The sequence below is a fragment of the Protopterus annectens genome, chromosome 3.part0 (genome assembly GCF_019279795.1).
Source record: "Protopterus annectens isolate FY-2018-M chromosome 3.part0, PAN1.0, whole genome shotgun sequence".
Classification (NCBI taxonomy): domain Eukaryota; kingdom Metazoa; phylum Chordata; order Ceratodontiformes; family Protopteridae; genus Protopterus; species Protopterus annectens.
The window spans coordinates 61,397,650-61,410,149 of NC_056731.1; the positions used below are offsets into that span (position 1 = coordinate 61,397,650).

The following is a 12,500-nucleotide window of genomic DNA, read 5'->3' on the forward strand; positions in this document are numbered from 1 at the left end:
TGCTATACTGTTGATTAATCCAGAGTAATACAGTAATGAAACAATAAAGAACAAATAGGTAAAATAAAACCCTCATATTTGTCTAAATTGTTTTTTAAAGGTTATTAAATGCACTTAAATATGCACTGGCATATGCTAAAGTTGAATTTGCAAAGTATAATGCACATTTTAAATAATTTTGCATGCTGTCTACTGCTTCCTAAACTTGCCAAAGGCATCTCACAGATGTGCTAAAATTTTTTTACCCATTGCAAACTGTAATGTGCAATATTACTTTGCAGCTGTACTTAATGCTAATGTGGGGTATTACACTGCAACTGTATCTAGTGCTAATATGGGTATTACACTGCAGCTGTACCTAGTGCTAATTTGTGGTATTACACTGCAGCTGTACCTAGTGCTAATGTGGGTATTACACTGCAGCCGAAGCTAGTGCGAATGTGGGGTATTACACTGCAGCTGTACCTACTGCTAATGTGGGCTGTTACACTGCAGCTCTACCTAGTGCTAATGTGGGGTATTATATTGCTGCTGTATCTAGTGCTAATCTGGGGTATTATACTGCAGGGTATTATATTGCAGCTGTACCTAGTGCTAATGTGTGGTATTATACTGCAGCTGTACCTAGTGCCAATGTAGGGTATTGTACTGCAGCTGTACCTAGTGCTAATGTGGGGTATTATATTGCATCTATAGCTAGTGCTAATCTGGGGTATTATACTGCAGGGTATTATATTGCAGCTGTACCTAGTGCTAATGTGTGGTATTATACTGCAGCTGTACCTAGTGCCAATGTAGGGTATTGTACTGCAGCTGTACCTAGTGCTAATGTGGGGTATTATATTGCATCTATAGCTAGTGCTAATGTGGGGTATTATACTGCAGCTGAAGCTAGTGCTAATGTAGGTGTTACACTGCAGCTGTACCTAGTGTTAATTTGTGGTATTACACTGCAGCTGTACCTAGTGCTAATGTGGGTATTACACTGCAGCTGAAGCTAGTGCGAATGTGGGGTACACTGCAGCTGTACCTACTGTTAATGTGGGCTAGTGCTAATGTGGGGTATTATATTGCAGCTGTAGCTAGTGCTAATGTGGGGTATTATACTACAGCTGTACCTAGTGCTAATGTGGGGTATTATACTACAGCTGTACCTAGTGCTAATGTGTGGTATTATACTGCAACTGTACCTAGTGCTAATGTAGGGTGTTGTACTGCAGCTGTACTTAGTGCTAATGTGGGGTATTATATTGCATCTATATCTAGTGCTAATGTGGGGTATTATACTGCAGCTGCACCTAGTGCTAATGTGAGGTACTACACCACAGCTGAAGCTAGTGCAAATGTGGGGTATTAAACTGCAGCTGTACCTAGTGCTAATGTGTGGTATTATACTGGAGCTGTACCTAGTGCTAATGTGGGTTATTACACTGCAGCTGTACCTAGTGCTAATGTGGGGTATTATACTGCAGCTGTACCTAGTGCTAATGTGGGGTATTACACTGCAGCTCTACCTAATGCTAATGTGGGTATTACACTGCAGCTCTACCTAGTGCTAATGTGGGGTATTACACTGCAGCTGTACTTAGTGCTAATGTGGAGTATTACACTGCAGCTGTACCTAGTGCTAATGTAGGTATTACACTGCAGCTGTACCTAATGCTAATGTGGGTATTACACTGCAGCTGTACCTAGTGCTTATGTGGGGTATTAAACTGCCACTGCACCTAGTGCTAATGTTGAGTATTATACTGCAGCTGTACCTATTGCTAATGTGGTGGATTAAACTGCAGCTGTACCTAGTGCTAATGTTGGGTATTATACTGCAGCTGTATCTCGTACTAATGTGGGTATTACACTGCAGCTGTACCTAGTTCTAATATGGGGTACTATTCATAAACAGTGTAGGCAGCTATGTGGAGCTCTATGCAGTCTGAACCTTGTACCTCAGCTGTGTACGACTCACAAAGTGACAAAAAACATGTCCTCCAAGTATGCAGCTGGTCAGCAAACAAATCTGTAAACTGAATGTTACCCTGTGCAGCAGGGACAGGAATTTATAGGTGCATAGGTAAGTACTAGGATAGCTGTCCTTGCAGGCCATTTTAAGCATAGCTTATTTTCCCTCAAAAGTGAGACTCAAACTCTGTACTTTATGTCTTTGAAGTAAACACCTTAACCATTATGTGAATCAGAACTACAACTAAAAATGACAGAAACAAAACTCAGGGTCTTGCAGTCAGTGTCCAGTAATGATAATATGTTACCCAGCTTAACATAACTGAGCAACTACATTACCATTACTACAAACAGAAGCAATTATTTTACCAAAAGATGTGATACACTCTGGTACACTGTACTAACCACACACAGCCTGTCTATCACATACTGACAAGACAGAGCTCCCAGGTCAGTAATTTCCCTTCATTAACATATATGCTAATTGCCCGTCCACTGCTGTATTAAACAGTGAGCTTCCTTTCTTGATGGACCTCTACTGATCAACAGTACAGAGGGATGTGTAATACTGGTGTCAGAATGTACTGATCACATTAAGTGGTAAGCCACAGACAGTGACAACACTGTCCCCTGTCACTGCCCACAACACAGTGCTGCTCTGCATGTTAGGACTGGACACATACAAGCAAACCAAAGCTACACAATGGACAGGGACGAGGTAAAAGGATTGCCTGCATACGTGGAATTTGTTCATTGTACACTTACACTTTAGTATGTATGCATCTTTCACCATTACTGCACGTGCTACTCAGAACTGTGAGCAACATACCTGACCCAGCAGTGAGCCAGTCATACAGTGTGCTGTCCATTTACAGGAGTGCACGCGTCTATGAATATCCTGGATTAATAGCAAGCTGCTACCTTGTGAGCACAGCTTATATTATCTTATCTACCTGAATATTAAGTTCTGTGGCATACAGACTTACTGTGATTGCTTCCTGACATTAGCATATACTAACTAGAGTAATGCACTGAGTTGTTGATGATGTACACTTTATTATTACTGAGAAGTTCCTAATATTTATATACTACCTCATGGGCATATATTACAAAATTTCTAATGGGGATATGGTCTGTTATTTTGACCGATCTTTCATCAAATGACCGTTCTGACAAATTATGCAAAAACAAACAAAAAAAAAGAATGGGGAAGGGTCACATGTCCTCATGCAGTAGGCGTTGAACCTCAACTCCCTTACTTAATATGACATTGTCTGAGATCACAAAATCTAAAAAGTTTACAAAATTGGATGGAATGGTCTCTTGATGAAATGGCAGTTGACATAATATAGATACAAAATAATGAAATCGTTGTTTGAAACTTGTTGAGTTCCACAATGAATACAAGACAGTTTACTGATTACTCCCAACATGCTTATGAAAGTGTCTAAAGAACTTATAACAAATGTCATGGACATTTACTGTGAGATTTAGAAAGGCTTACCACAAAGCTGAAGCCTTAACTTGGGAGGCTTCCACACTGCAGTAAGTATTACTTTTTCAGAGACTGGTCTCCTGCTATAGTTTTCCCTTAGATGGACTGTAGCATGTACAGTGGTCTTGCTGTGTAAGTTTTATGCTGATGTGGTAGTTTGGGGTGGTGGCTAGTGCTAATTAGCCATGTGTCTCCCTCAAAAATTGTCTCTGCTCCAGACTAACTCTGTATCTCCCTGAATCTTTCAGCAATTACTGTGTGTGTGTGTGTGTGTGTGTGTGTGTGTGTGTGTGTGTGTGTGTGTGTGTGTGTGTGTGTGTGTGCGTGTATATGTGTGTAGGGGCAAGAATGAGGCAGAATGGACGTATATTTGAACATATGTTTGTGTGTATGTTTATATGTATTTGAGTGAGGGTGTTTGTGTGTATGTACATGCACATGTGCATTTCTGCCTGCCTGGATAGTTGCACAATGGGAAATACATAAGGAATGTTGACTCTGCACGTATGTGCAAATGCGTATGTGATGTTAGAGCATTTGTGTAGGTGTGTGCGAGTCTCCATGAGAGTTAGCGAGTGTGTGGAGGCTTGTTTGAGCATTCTTGTATTATATGTGTATGCACACATGCATGTGAATGTCTGGGAGTGTATATGTATGTGTATCTGTGTGTGTAGAGGGAGCTTACGCTACCCCAGTGCTTGGGCTGGTAGGAAAACACTAGGGTTGCCATGTTTGACAGCACAGTGTTTGATTCAGAGACATTAATGAACTGATAATGTGCTGTTTATCTGCGCTTCATCACTTCTCTAAATTGAAGATTCTCTCCATTGCACTAACTAACCAACCTATGTTGGCATTTTATTACAGGGGGAGGAAATCTCTCTGAATCTTGACCTTAGTGATTAATATTTATTTATTTTTTTTTGTTATTAAATAGATTCTGCTTTTCTGTTTCACCATTTGTCCCATTTTACGTCTTCTAAACAAGACATGGCACTCTGTTTTTGTCCCCGCAGCTCTGGGCTTGGTATTATATTTTAATATTTGTCCTTACAACCTGTACAGTGTTACTTATTTGAAATGTTTTTCTCCCTCTGTAACTTTACCTTGCTTTCGGAAAACTGTAAAATTCTTTTTGCTTGTATATGAACAATTCAGATTAACAAAATGAAACTAAAACTGAAACAATTTGAAACAACTTATGACATTATATTTGCAGCACTTGGAGTAAGTCTGTGTGGTGATCAGGTGCCTCTGGGTTTTGTCTCATGGGTTACATACGTAAAACTATATTTTTATAATGTTACTAAAGCTGCAACTATTTTTGGATTCCCACATTTTGTCAGTATGGACTTAAATAGCTCATATTAGATACTTGCTTCCCATAGGAAGCAACAGTGACATAATTTAGATGTGCCAGGCTCCAGTTACTGTAACTGAAGCCTTTCAAATCTTATTTTAAGAATTTAAGTGCAACTGTATTTACTTTTTTTCCAGGGTATAACAGTAGGAATTCAACAGTCATTGCAGCAGACATTTTATGAACAGTTGTGATATTCACGTTCTATTAATTCTGGCATGCGATATCATGTTACAGATCGTTTAGAAATCATCACTAAATTCACCATTGGGGAGTTTCACATAGTAGCTTATATCAAATGTACAATAGATGTCTGAGTACAAAATTTATTTACATTTGATCCAAGTAAATTAGTTACTAAAACTTTGTGTCAGGCAAATTTTTTGTCCAGTTTGTATATCAAAATGAAATTCTAGATAGTACATTAAGAGATGCTTAGGAATCATGCTGCAGAGTTGCAGTTTATACTGTTTTCACAGAGAAATGCATTGGCAATGAAAACTTTCTCCCTCCATTTTTGTAATTTTGATTGTCAGTGAAGGTTTTGTGTGTGTGTGTGTGTGTGTGGGGGGGGGGGCTAATACTGATGTGTTAACAACATTCTGCAAAATGCAGATAAATCAGGTCAGCATCTTAAAGAGGTGATAGTGCTCCAGTTCGAACACTGCAGCTGCCTCTTTGAAACCTTTATGATAGACAAATATATAGTTGCAAATGTTAAATAGAAACAAATCAGGCCATAGTGCCTTGGACCTTCCTCAACAATCTCTAGATATGAATAAATAACTTTGGACTTTTCTACAAAAAATGTTGCATTCTATACAAGCAGAACCCCCATGTACAAAAACACACAAGTAATATGTGGCTTAATACACTTTTTTGGTGTTAATTTACAATCAATTTTTTCCTGTTGGTTTACAGTCAATTACATCTATCTATCTATCTATCTATCTATCTATCTATCTATCTATCTATCTATCTATCTATTTTTACTTTATTATTTACTGTGTTTAGCCTAGCTTCACACAAGAAAAATACTGAATAATTAAGTAATGTTTTAAGTACATAACATTTTTCACAGATGTTTCTGGACTTCACTGAAACAAGCCAAGGCCACTGCAGGAATGAACTATGCAACGGCAGTCTACTTTGTGGCACAGAGGGCCAGAGCCTGATTAGACTATGATGCAGTTGACATTGGTTTAATTAGCAGGCTAAACACAGGAGGAGCTAGTTGGGGCATAGGTAGGATATCACAATGCCTGCTAGATGCAGATCTTAGGGGGGAGATGATAGGTTACACATACCCAGCATACATACTTCATGTTAGATTCCCTGGTGCAGCCTGGAGAATACACATAGATGCTTGTTATGGCAGGAGGGATAGGGCCTTTGACAGTTGCATCACACAGGAGTGAGTGACCCCCCCCCCCCAATATCAGCCAATTTCATGCCCTCCACTTAGACATCTATGGACATGTGCACAGGTAAAATGTGGGGCTGTGATGTGAAAACTTCCATTGCCCAAAGGACAACAGCAACCCTCCTGCTATGTCTGCCCTTCACCCAATGAAGAACAAATGGGACATAGGTCTGTCACCACTAGGAGAACAAATGGGTCAAGAGAGAGGCTGCAACTATTGTAGTAAGCAGCTTGCTGCAACTTAAGACCACGCATGAAGCATTGAAGCAAGCACTTAACCCTAAGTGCAGAAACAGTATCGGAATTAATTTCCATACTGGCATTCAGAAATCCTGGCATGGAAATGAATGCTGGTCCTGCAATCACTCCACCTAGCATTTTGCACCCAGGGCGGCTGCCCCCTTCGCCCCACCCTATATACACATCTAGGATTGAGTAAAAGTATTTCTCTTCCTAATGTGCAATGGAGTGCTCTATGTTAGGTGACGAATGACACTATGAAATCTGGAGAAGCTACCTTTCATCATTTCCCAGAAATCCATGGGAATCTTATTTGAGAAGTTCATTCTTTTGAATACTATGCTGTGACTACTTTCTTGATGTTAAGAAATATTTTGTTTGTCTGGAATGGAAACACTTTGTACACAATCTAAGATTACAGACTAATACACTGAGGGTTCAGTAACAGCATGATGGCAGTGTGAGTTGTACCATGGTCAGTATATGTGAAGGACTTTATTATCATTCTGCAGTGGACCAGTAAACACTTAAGTGCAAGGGTTACATGTAAAAGGTGCAACATGGGGAGCTTAGAGTATTTAGTGTAAATGCAAAATAATAATGATTGTGAACATGTTAGTGAAGGTAGCAGAATGTTTAATACTGGCAAGCAAAGCAGCATTTGTAGTTGCTTACTACTAGATGTCTGTGAATAAAAGTCATGACGAGGAGACAGAGCGATTTTTTTTGCCCCCTCTCTCTTTCTCTGCCTATCAGCCATCTGACATTCTCTTATTCTACTGGCACTTTTATTCTGTGGTGAGCCCTTCATTAAAGAAACAGCCATTGGTGTGGCTTGGTGTTACCTTTTGTGTCCCTATCATCACTACACCTGCCAATAATACACTCAGGATTTGGTGATCAATGGACATCAGTGATGGCATGACACTCACTTCTGAGAATGATATGACCCCATCAGGACAGCCCCACCCCCTTTGAAGCAATAACTCCTGAAGTCTTTCCAGTCTCCACTGGGGATTCCACTACAAAAAGGTGCACCTTGGGAATGTGCTCCCACAGCCTCACCCACAAGAAAAGTGAGCTGACGATGCCACACCACTGCTTACCCCAAACCTTCAACCTTCAGCAGACACCAAGCCCCGACATGAACCCGGGTCATCATTACTGCTTTATCTCGCTACACCAACACATCTGGCACATTTGGCAGGTGCTACTTTGCTGATGCTCCATTCAAATCATTAGTGAATGGGGTGGTGTTTGGCAAGCAATGCATAGTGTTGTATTGTCAGACCAGGGTTACATCATCACCGGGGTCTGTTCTCAACATCTTTGTATCTGAACATTTTTGAGAAGTACCCAAATGCCTAAGGTCATGTCTACCCTTTACTGGCACAGCCTTACTGTTGTATGAGAACCACTGTAATATACAAGTAGCAGCAGCTGTAATTCACTTGCTTATCAAACTATTTTACAATAGTTTTACTGCACTGCATAAATACTTTGTGAAACCAGCTTCTATTGTTTGCTAGTGTCTATTTAATATGGAAATATAGCTGGTAATTCATATTAGGCAGAGTGAAGATTTTCTACAGAAAATTCAAATTGCATTAGTAGCAGTAAACATGAAAAAATAAGTTTTATTAACTAAATATTAGACAGGCTTTCATTGCTGCATGTGTGTGCTGTAAGTACCAGCAGTGACAACTTTCTTCCACTCTCCTTTTTGTTATCCTGAAATTACACACTAATGTCTGAGCTCAGCACTCCAGTATAGCCATCAAGACTCTTTTTGGAATCATATTTTGATAAAATCTTTTAAATGTGGTTATTCACAGGCAGGCTGCATATTATATCCTTAAAATCCCGTTTATTCTTTTTGATTTCCTAAGGCAATTTCATTATCTGAGAAGTGCCAGCATGTTTGTGCTCAGAATATGTCTACAACCAGCAATGCTGTTTAACTGTACCATAAATGGGCAGACAGCATTTCAAGGATTTAATGCCCTTGCAGTTTTGAAGCTTCAGACACATTTGCCATATTACTGCATGTATCATTTTCAATTCCTGTCAGTGACTGTTTAGTAATATATTTCTTGAGGCTTGTCATTTTTATATGCTGACCGGAGGGTTCAGGTCAGTTAAGACATATATCTGCAGGTTCTATATGAAATCCCTGTTTAGTGAGACCATGATAGAACATAACTATTTCTGTGTCCTTGCTTGTCCTTTGCTAGCAAGGAGTCAAACAAATAGTTTACATAGTTTACTGCTCAGCAGTTGTGCAGAATACAGCTGATGTCAGTAAATAGCAAATCAGGATTATGGTTTGCAGGTGTTAAGAAATACTGACATGCAATGAACATGCTGAGTTATTTTCTGGTTCTGCCTGACAAATCAGTTGTTCTTATTAGTGTAACCCATACAGAAAATATGTGCTATGTCTCAGCATACAAAATAGGTACTATCTGACTGAAAGTGAAATGAGATTGCTAGCCAATTAAAACAATATGCCCATCTGTATTTACCATTTAAAGAATATTCCCCAGTCACAGCTGCCATGATAACAGGACAGTCTGTGGTGTCCAGAAACCTGATGACTCATTCAGATTCACTGGATATTTTTATTGTTCTATGACTTGAAGGTCATTAGGTAGTTTGAATAATAAGACAGATCAACTTCCTTATTTGGATCCTCAGTAAATGCATCAGTTATATACTGCAATACAAAGATGTATGTGTGTATATATATATATATATATATATATATATATATATATATATATATATATATATAAATACTGAAAACACAACTACAAAGACATGTAGTCATGCATGGTGACCCTCATACAACAGGGGATGCATGAAGCAATGTAATTTAGGTCAGACCAACCAGGATAGGGTGTTGCTAAACTGGAGAGGTTGTAAAATTAAGAGCCCACACCATATTTCACACACACCACTGGATGGATGTTTGTTATAGGTGCTCTAAGCTTCCCTAAGTTTTTTACTGTTCAGTGTATAAAATGGCCACACAGTAAAGGATAACATCTTGATTTAATCTGTTAGTGCTATAAATGTGAATTTGAATGCTGTGGGGAGACTATTAAAGAGCATGTCCTAACTTTCAAGATAAGGATCACAAAGACAGACACATTAGCGCCTGACAAAGGCACAAGAGTAATAACATCTCAAATATCCAGGAGAGCGCGATCCTGGAGCTACACACTCAGACAAAAGGGGATGGCCTTTATCCCCATATAAGAATATAAACTGCAGGCTGCATAGAAGGGTCCTTTCACAAATCTGTAAAATGTGGGTACCATTAATTATATAGTCATCCACTAGGCAGTAGACAAGAACACAGAGTCTCACATCAGTGTGTTAACATCCTGACTGGATAAGGAAGCATTTAGGATCAATATCAGGTACAGACTCAAAGCAAGGAACAGAGGGGAACTCTGTGTTAAGCCTTTCAGTCGGATTTAGTTGGATACCTCAGTCGATGAGGTACCTAACTCAAAGCAGCTATTATTCCTGCAGGTAAAGGAAATCTGTGAAGCGTCACAAAAGTAAAATTTTCAAAAGTAAATCATGGTACTCCCACCTGGGTAATCATATGCAGATAGGGATACAGGGACCAATTAAATGGGCTCCCTACTAGGTGCCTAAAAGGGTTAGGCAGACAGTAATAAAATGTTGCAGGAATGCTGCTCATCTGAAAAAACAAGACTTCAATAGCCTTCCCAAACCAGTACTTGTTCCTAAAAGGGATAGTAGCACCAACTTCTGCATCAGTTATAACAACATGGCATCATGGAACATCTGCCCATTTAATTTTGACTAAGAAAAACAGGCAGTAACTAATTCATTATTATAACAGGTGGTCCTGGTGAATTATTTTGCGATCAGTCATAGTCATTATTGTCATGAAAGATCTTGCCATATTATTCCCAGCAAGTTTCATTTTTAAGTCTTGGCTAAAGACACAGCTGCCCCGGGCCTGGATTAATATGCAGTACATGTTATTTCAAATTTGCCACTGCTGTTTAGAAGACTGCCACACTAGTTCCCAGTCAGTACATCAGTCATATATTAGAAATAAATAGGGATGGTTATTGGTCATTGAAACATTTGAGATAAGGATATTGAGTGATACAGTGCACAAAGTTTTATAGGCAGGCAGGTTTTAAGAGTATATGTGAAACTGGCATTTCAGTATTCAGGCTAAAACAAATGAAAAAAAAAAGTTGTTACATTCCTCCACTGAAAAAGTAATCTTTAAAAAAATGAATACAGTTTTACTGGATATTGCTGGCACTGACACACCATCTCTGTTTCCTTGTATTCCTTACCTGCTTAACTCTTACCTCACCCAGTTTTACTTACAATTTGTTAGTCTTCACTTATTTTCTGAAAAGATACTGTTGTTGTGGGAGATCCCACTCATGTTGTAATGTTTCCTTGTTCGTGATTGTCAGAGATGTCCAAGAGAAGTATTTTTAACTGACTCTTGGACTAGATAACCTTGCTGTTACTGAATTGTAAATGCTAGGTATATTATGACCTGAATGTAACTGTTGGTTGCAGTATAACTTGAAAGGAATATGTTTGTAAATATTAAGCTGAAAATGATCTTTAGGTCAGGCTGCTTACCTGATTAACAACGTTATATATATATATACATACACGCATACACTGTCTGTTTCCAAAGGCTGAAACTATGTAGTGTGGTTTCGCATATTGACAAAGTACAGAAACAGCAGAATGCTTTGAAGAAGTTCTGTAGAGTACTGCAGTCTGTCTGTTCGTCTGGTCAGCATAGCTTTTAACTGTCCAGATTTTTGCTCATATTTTTGTGATTTTTCTAGTTTTCTGGCAAATCAGTGAGGACTGAATTCACTAAATAATGACAGACAAGATTCAGAGTTCATATCCTTCAGAAAATGAATGCTAACACAAAACTTTTTATTCTAGCAAATTTATAAATTTGTACAGGCAATATTTAAAATGTGTCCCTATTTTGGGGCCTTTGTCTCCCCCCTCATTACTTTTGGCTTTGTCCATATTTCTTGTGCTAAGAATTTCAGAGGTATGCTGGTCAGGTGGTACCAGTCAATCATGGAAAATGAAGGAGGAGTATTTATAAGATAAGCAGCCAAATCCATGGTTATAACTGAAGTAAATGCTTTCCTACAATCTTTGGCTCTCTTCTCACATCTTGTGCTTAAGTACTAGCCTTTTATCCACACAATTTAAAAAAGAAAACAGAAACACAGTTCCCAAAGAAAATGTATGCACCTGTTCTGAGGGCTGTGACCCATATCACCCCCTACTGGCTCATCCTTACTGTTAGTATAAAAATATTTAAATGTTAAATATTTAAAAAGGAACACAAATGATTACTGATATCCCCCCCCCCAAAAAAAAAAGTGTCACATGCAGTGATCACAAGCTGCATGGGTGGCTGAGTTCAGTGAAATAACCAATTAAATGTTATCAAAACAGGAAGTGGGACAGGGTGGGGTGGTGTTTTGACATCTGATTTACAGCTGTCTCTCCTTGCAGATGAAACAGCTCCAAGATTTGTGGCATAAAGCACAAACTACTTATGACACAGGATAGTTACTGCAAGCAAAACAGTGTGAAACTGAAAACAGCCCAGCCAGTGATGATGAAAATACTGCTTTTTTTCTCTTTCTCTCATTTTCAGTTCCCCATGCATCCTCAACTCCAAGTGTATAGCCAGTGTTCCTGGAGTCATCAGGAATGAACTTGAGAAGTAATAAATAAACTACTGTGATTAGCAACACCTGAAATAATAATAATAATAATAATAATAATAATATTATAAATAAAGCTTTTTTTCTATATTCCACACCACTGTGAGGGATGCAGCCTGGCAGTCAATACCAACAGCCAACTCTGGGTATTCGTTTATAACAGGCAAAAATTAATTGCTCTGAGGCATAGGTTTATGATAATAGAAGGATGACCACAGAAGAAAATAAGGCTACAGGGTGACA

At 38.8% G+C, this 12,500-nt stretch overlaps 1 protein-coding gene across 2 annotated transcripts in view; it reads right to left on the reverse strand.

Annotated features, from left to right (window-relative positions):
* GABBR2 (gamma-aminobutyric acid type B receptor subunit 2) overlaps positions 1–12,500 on the reverse strand; it is a 3,943,409-nt gene that overhangs the window by 60,030 nt on the left and 3,870,879 nt on the right. The window lies entirely within an intron of this gene.